The 7818-nt window shown below is 44.6% G+C and overlaps 1 long non-coding RNA gene across 1 annotated transcript in view; it reads left to right on the top strand.

Annotated features, from left to right (window-relative positions):
• LOC307206918 overlaps window positions 1-7818 on the top strand; it is a 249753-nt gene that overhangs the window by 42336 nt on the left and 199599 nt on the right. The gene's annotated exons all lie outside the window — the stretch shown is intronic.

Below are 7818 nucleotides of genomic sequence, written 5' to 3'. Positions count from 1 at the left end.
ATTCTTTAATCTCCACTGATTAGAGGTAGTTAATGTGAGCAGAACAGAAGGGAGACTCTTGTAGCTATGAACACAATGTTTTAAAAAGCACCCTCAAGAGGCAAAGGAAGAATGGTGGTTAGCAGGTATGAATGTCTTCTCCATTATACCCAGCAGATGATGCTCTACAACCATTTCAGTGGCACTTGGATACCCACCAAAATCTGTTTGTGGCTCAATTATGTTCTTGGAGTGGTGACCACAGGATAATGATAATAACAGAGCATTTGGTGCTCCTGGGATTACTTTTTAGGTATGAAAACACACACCGACACACACTCAGCACAATCCAGTCAAAGCTGTGCTCCATTGTTATACCCTCCAACATTTCTCTGGTTAAAAAAGGGACATTCTAATAAATAATAATCAAAATAATATATTTATACTCCGCCCATCTCACTGGGTTGCCCCATCCAGTCTGGGCATGTTCCATTACATATAACAAACAAAATAAATCATTAAATATTTGAAAACTTCCCTGTACAGGGCTCTCGTCAGATGTCTTCTAAAGGTTGTATAGTTACTTACCTCCTTGGCTCAGGGGTCACATAACACCATACCCTCTGATGAAAATAGGGGTGTCCTATCCTACCCTCCAACATTTCTCTGATGAAAATAGGCATACCTTAAGGAAAAGGGAGACATTCTGAGATCAAATCAGAAACTAGGATGGCTTCTGTAAATCTAGAACTATCCCTGAAAAATAGGGCCACATGGAGGGTCTGCATTGTGCTAAGACTTCCATGAAAGCAGATGGACATTAAAAAATGGAAATGGAGGCAGATGGATTCACAACTACAAAACCTGTTTTGGGGTCTAGAGAGGGTAGTGGCAGTCTAGCTGCAGGTGCTCTTGGAAGAAACTGACCAAGCTGGCCCATTTTAGTCTGATTTTGGGCCATTTTGGGACAGAATTGGCATTTGTTGCCCTGAATGGTCTTCTTCATGAGAGTGCCATGGGGAATGCAACCCTGCTGCTGTTGCTTGATTTCTCAGCAGCTTTCAACCCTGTGCCATCCCCAAATCTTCTCCAGAGCAATGAGGAACCCCCAGAACAGATTTAGCGGGTGGAGAATGCTTTGCTGTGCACAGAGAAAGAAATGTTTTGCTTCGTGCTACATTGAATAAAACCCAGTGGGATGAAGCTGGTTTTTAAAAGATAGCCTTAGAAGGGGGTAAAGCTCACTTACACAACCCAGCCACAGCGCAATTGCTGAATCTACTTTGGCCCTCTTCATTTTCTCCTCCTGCAGTCATTTTTTCGCCGCGCTGCCAACAAACCTCCCCTCCCTTTTGCCAACCCATGTTTCTGACCCCATCTCCTGAACTCCCCCTGCTGCCTTCAGAAGGTTGCCATGACAACATCCTGGGGGCTATAATTCGGCTGTGATAAATATGAGAAGAAGCTGCCCTGTTATTTTCTAATGGGGGTGGGGGTGGGAAGAGAACCAATTTTAGGGGGAACAATTCTATTCCTTCTCAAAAACCCTGTAAAGCAGGCAACAGGTGAGTGGCCCAAATTCTGAGAAACCTTTCGCCAGCAGTTTGAGGGCATTCAAATCGGTAGCGTTTCTTCGTCTCTTAACCGAAATATACACTTCCTAGATTCATGGGCTTTTCATTCAATTTTAAGATACTGCTCTAGGCAGGACGATCGAGTTCTGACTTGTGCTAGAGAGGGAGCTCTGAATGACCGCTGGCTTTCACCTTTCCAAGGGGAGAGGGGTGGCTTGCTTCATTGTCATAGCATGCCTCCATGCAAGCAGAAAAACGTTTTTCCTGGCAATGAACTACTTTAGGTTCTCTCCGAACCACCATCTTAAAGCTGTCAGGATTGCAAACATCCCTTTAGCAGCAATATCTTTGCACCACCATTTCTGTTTAACATCCAGCCTGAGGTCTCTGCGAAACTCAAGAACTAGCACACTGCATTGTGACTTTCAGTGGAGCCTAATAGTTTGTGATGGATCGACTTAAATTATAAACCCACCTTTTTCGTCCGAGGAGCTCAAGGTGGTTCTCCACCTCCTCATTGAATGCTCACAACAACCCTGTGAGGTAGGGATTTGAAACCCTGGTCCTAGTCTGACACTGGGATCTCCCCTTTGCTCAGAAGCTGAAGCTGAAGCAAGACTTTCATTTATTTTTGAAGTTGTATTTGAAAGCTGAGGAACTGATAAATTCAGATTTTTCTTTAGTTAAAAGCCAGTGGGTGCACTACAGTGGCTGCATTATATTATTTATTAAATTTGTATACCGCCATATATCCACAGGTCTCATTAGATTAAAACTCCCTTGTTTTAATCAAAAGAGGCAGTGTACAAGGACGTAAACAAATTTAACAATAATACTGCTGCTAAAGAAAGCCTTCCTGGACGCCAAGGATTGTATTATTGGCCAGGCGATAATATTCCCTTTAGAGGCATCATGCTTGAAGGCAACATTGCAGTACCTCTGGGACGACTGAGCATATGGATCCATTTCAACCTGGCTACAGGCCTGGGTCTGATCCCAAGACTGCCTTGGCCTAGCCTTCAATGACAGGAAGACAGTAATTAATTAATTTAATTAATTTTATAATGAAATGTTTTTAGAATCGTTGGATTATTTTGATTGTTGTTAGCCGCCCTGAGCCCAGCTTCGGCTGGGGAGGGCGGGATATAAATAAAATTTATTTATTATTATTAAAGAGGGTGCAACTCTGCTAATTCTCGACCTCTTGGTGGCTTTCAGTATCCATCAGATACACAGCCCAAGGTGGGGATTTCGGACATTTGTGTTGCCATGGTTCTGCTCCTGCCTGAATGGCCATTTTCAGGTGGTGCCAGAAGACGCCTCCTCCTCCGTCCCGTAGTTTTAACACTATGTGGTCTCACGAGGGTCTACCTTGCCTCCTATGCAGTCTAGAACTACCTTCATGGAACTGCAGATTTGGAGTGAGATGCCATCAATAAACTGGTGATAGCCACCTCCATTCAAACGCAGCAAGTGTCCCTATTTTTTCTGGAACAGTCTCAGATTTACAGGAGCCATCCCGGTTTCTGATTTCACCCAGGAATTTCCCACTTTTCCTTAGCATGTCCCTATTTTCATCGTAGAAATGATGGAGGGTGTGGAGTTATCCAACCCACAAGCCATCTGAAGGCAGCCCTGTATAGGAAAGTTTTTAAATGTTTAATTACGTTTTTATATATGTTGGAAGCTGCCCATGGTGGCTCGGAGAACCCAGTCAGATGGACGGGGTATAAATAGTAAAATTATTATTGAATAAAGGGAAAGGGAAAGGGACCCCTGACCATTAGGTCCAGTTGTGGCCGACTCTGGGGTTGCGGCGCTCATCTCGCTTTATTGGCCGAGGGAGCCGGCATACAGCTTCCGGGTCATGTGGCCAGCACGACTAAGCCGCTTCTGGCGAACCAGAGCAGTGCACGGAAACGCCGTTTACCTTCTCACCGGAGTGGTACCTATTTATCTACTTGCACTTAGATGTGCTTTCGAACTGCTAGGTTGGCAGGAGCAGGCACTGAGCAACGGGAGCTCACCCCGACGCGGGGATTCGAACCGCCGACCTTCTGATCAGCAAGTCCTAGGCTCTGTGGTTTAATCCACAGCACCACCTGCATCCCTTTATTATTATGGAGTAGGGCATCCCTATTTCCATCGGGAAAATGTTGGGAGGGCATGTCCATTTCTCTTTTTCGTTCAAGCGAGGCAACAGAGTGTTGAGCTGACTGGATGAGGACCACTAAAAGGAAGCTGTATCTTGACAAGATGAAGGTATTGCCATAAGGTGGGCCGGAGTGCAATGGCGTCCAACCTGTTCTAGATGCCAATGCACATCCTCTGAGGGATCAGAGTTCATAGTTTGGGAGCACTGATCAGCCTCTAGAGCCAAAGCCAGATTCAACTACCCTGGGGCACGAAGCACATTCCATCAAGCCCATGAATCAGTGCTCCTCTGTTGGGTGGGCAAAAGACAAAAGTTACATGAGAAAGAATGACCACACAGCACCAGCAACTGGTTTGATCATTTAGGCCAGGGGTTGTCAACCTTTTTGGACTGGTTTGAATACTGGGGGCACCAGAAACAGAATAGTTGCAATGGATTGGGCGTGGCAAAATGGCTAATAATAATAATAATACATTTTTATTTATATCCCGCCCTCCCCAGCCGAAGCTGGGCTCAGGGCGGCTAACAATAAAATAATACAACACTCTAAAATCATTTCATTATAAAATTAATTCAAATCAAATTGATGGCAACCATTGGGCTAGAGTTCTGTGAAGATTGCCAAAGGAGGGAGTCAGGCTGTGCCCTGGCCAAAGGCTTGGTGGAACAGCTCTGTCTTGCAGGCCCTGTGGAAAGATGTCAAGACCCGCAGGGCCCTAGTCTCTTGTGACAGAGCGTTCCACCAGATCAGAGCCACAGCCGAAAAAGCCCTGGCTCTGGTTGAGGCCAGCCTAACCTCTCTGTGGCCGGGGACCTCCAAGATGTTTTTGTTTGAAGATTGTAAGTTCCTCTGTGGGACATACCAGGAGAGGCGGTCCCGTAGGTACGAGGGTCCATGGGGAACATGGAGTAAAACCAAATCAGAGTGACAAGCACATTATGCTTACTACAGGTAGTCCGCTGTGCTCAGCTAGTCCCGATTATGGAGATCAGAAGTGGTTAGAGAGCTGGACTAGGACCCATGATGCAAATCCCCACTCTTGTCACGAAATTCACTAGGTGAATATGGATCATTCCAAGTCTCTCAGCTCAACAGGGTTGTTGTGAGGACAAAAATGGAGAGAAACATGTATGGCACCTTGAGCTCCTTGAAGGAAAAGTGGGATATAAACGTAACAATGAATACTGACGATGCTGTCTGCTAACAGGGAGCATTCCTCAGTATACCAGGAAAAACACTACTCTCATTTCAGAGAAATTGCTTATAACAGGGTTTCCCAAACTTGGGTCTCCAGCTGTTTTTGGACTACAATTCCCATCATCTCTGACCACTGGTCCTGCTAGCTAGGGATGATGGGAGCTGTAGTCCAAAAAAAACAGCTGGAGACTCAAGTCTGGGAAACCCTGGCTTAGAAGATACCTGCACATTTTGCCCCACAATTTTCTTGCTAGGAGGGCAAGAGAATTACTTAAAAAAAGAAAGAAAGATCAGGCACTGCTGGAAGCCTTCATGGTAGCTAGGCTGGCAAATCCTGATTTAGGCACAAGCAAGCACATTTCTATTTTCACAGACTTTTAACAACTTCTAATGCTACCATTTTTAATTTAGGCAGTTTTTTTTTCCACTGTCCATTTGGCTGGATTATTATAACAGTATGCTAGTTTTATTGTACTTACCGGTTTCCTCCCTGCCTTTTGTTTAAAGCTCCCAGGGGAACATAAATTTATGTTGAAAATGAGTGGGATGCAAATAAACACATATATACACATGCTGACAGTGACAACAAATGATACAGCCATCTCATCTAGCTTCTTTGGCATTTATGGGCACTTAAAAGCAGTATGAAAAATAATAATGAAAGCAGTATGAAGACAAACAAAATGTTTGGGAATATGTGTGAACATTCTAATGTTTAGGAACAAAGAGGGGCACGAACAACACAATTTCTGAAGCTTTTTTTTTTTTCTTTTTTTTTTTTTAAACACGTTCAGTTTAGAGGATGGTTTGATTACAGCACCCCTTCCAGCCAGGTCAATCGCTAAAAATTCAACCACACACAAATTTGGTCTCATGAAGGTTAAGAGGGCTTTCGGAGTTTATTCTTTTAAAAAAAAGTAATGAAATTAAATACAAAAAGATCTAATGCAATATTAAAAGTTTGAAATTTAAAATACCCCTCTCCCTCTGGGAAATGCAACTCGAAAGGTCTTTTGAGAGAAGTGAAAAATTACACTGAACTGATGCTGCGATTTAACGAGGTATGAGCAAAAACAGGAAATGGTTGCCTTAATATTCAGTGACCCGAATTCCACTGGTACTCTTTCTTTACCGAAGACGGAAAAAGCATGAACACTGCCCAGCATTGGGAACATTTGGCATTTCTGGACTCGATGTGTTTTCATTGGCTACTTTTGACACTGTGTCTGCGGAGAAGGGCTTTTCTATTCACCATAAGCAACGCTGTGTTCTTGGCTCCCACTACCCATTTCCCCCAGATCTCTCCCCTCTCTGGTGCAGCTCAGGAGGTGGGGATGCCGACTACAGCCAAGGTAGAGGGGTGCCAGTCTGGGAAGATGCCCACATACGCAAGGTGCTTTATGATTGCCAAATGGACTGTGGTGCCATGAGCAACTCTCAGCCCTGTCTAATTCTTTATCTCAATGGTCCACATCAGATTAAGGACACTGGCTGTTTCTACGCTTGGAAAACAGGATTCTCAATGTACACCCCCATAGTCACTTCCTCACGGAGGAGACTGAGATAGCTGCTTCAACCTGGTGAATGAGTCGAAAGGTCAGTTTAAACAAGCCCCGGAAGTCGGAGCATGGAAGAGTTTGTGTTCTCATGTACAAGATGAATTCATCTCCATCTTCAAGGCACATTATCTGACTCCTTAAGTGCTGAAAGCAGTGCACAGATATTTTTCTCGAAGACCTGAAATCAGCATACAAGAGTGTACCACTCTTCCCCATGGTACACACATTCATACACTGCCCCTCTGTGGTCAAACAAGTTTTGCCAATTACAAACCTTTTGAGCATAATTGGGGAGCAGAGAGACATGAATATAGGTGCCACTGGCTCGGACAGTGTTCTCATACGCTTCAGTTATGGTCTGTACACAGCCTTACTCTGCTGTGTTGTGGAAATGCCAACAATGCCTCATTTGTGGCTCACGAAAGTGTTGATTTGCCCCAATGCTTCTGGGAGGAATTGGAATTACTCTTATGCTGAAACACTGCGTGGGTATTCACATACAACAACTTTAGTAACTAACTCAGGGTTATGGCTGGCATGTGGAAGCTGGTACACAGAAACAAAAGAGGACACACCATTCCTGCAGCTCTAACAATGTTAGCAACCATGATCAACCAAGACATATATTACCAGGCCCAGGTAATTCACACTCCAATGAGAAGGAGGTGTAGGATTCAGCCAGACATGTGTGTGTGTGTGTGCGCGCACACACACACACACACACACACAGACGCATGACACTTTTGTTAGGATATTCGCAACCACGTCTGATTAGAGAAACAACACACACACACACACACTTTCAAATTCATCACAGTCCCTGGAGCCCAACCTCAGTTTTGAAATGTCAATGCACCTTTTAGTTTCAGTGGGGCTTCGTGGGGCCCGTTGGAGGTGGGTGGGGAGGGGAAGGTTATTTTTCAGTCCTGGGGCATCCCAAGAATTATCAGGTCACTTATGGATTTGTGTTCAAGCAGAAGCTGCTTTCTGCACTCAGGGAAGCAAGAGCAGTTTGCATAGAACGTGGCTTGCAATGTTCCTGCTTGGCCGGATCTCTCATGGATGAGAGGAGAACATGCAATCCCCATACTCTTGGCCTTGGGCATGCAGCTACTGCCAATGATTCTCAGTACCTTCATTCACATAGAAAAGCATCTGAACCAATTCCTATTTTATGCACCAGTATTATTTTTTTATGTAAAAAAAGCACAGTCCTTACAACCCCCCCTCCCCAATCTCCCCCTTGCGGTATTCACATGCCCGTAGGGGATCTTTTCCTTGTGGTTGCTCAAATTCCAATCAGCTTCTGCCCCCCCTTCCTTCCCTTCTTCTGTGATTCAAGTGATAACTAGG

Source organism: Podarcis cretensis, assembly GCF_951804945.1.
Source record: "Podarcis cretensis genome assembly, chromosome: 17".
Classification (NCBI taxonomy): Eukaryota; Metazoa; Chordata; class Lepidosauria; order Squamata; family Lacertidae; genus Podarcis; species Podarcis cretensis.
The sequence above is the reverse complement of the archived record's forward strand: the minus strand, read 5'-3'. Positions and strand labels throughout refer to the sequence as shown.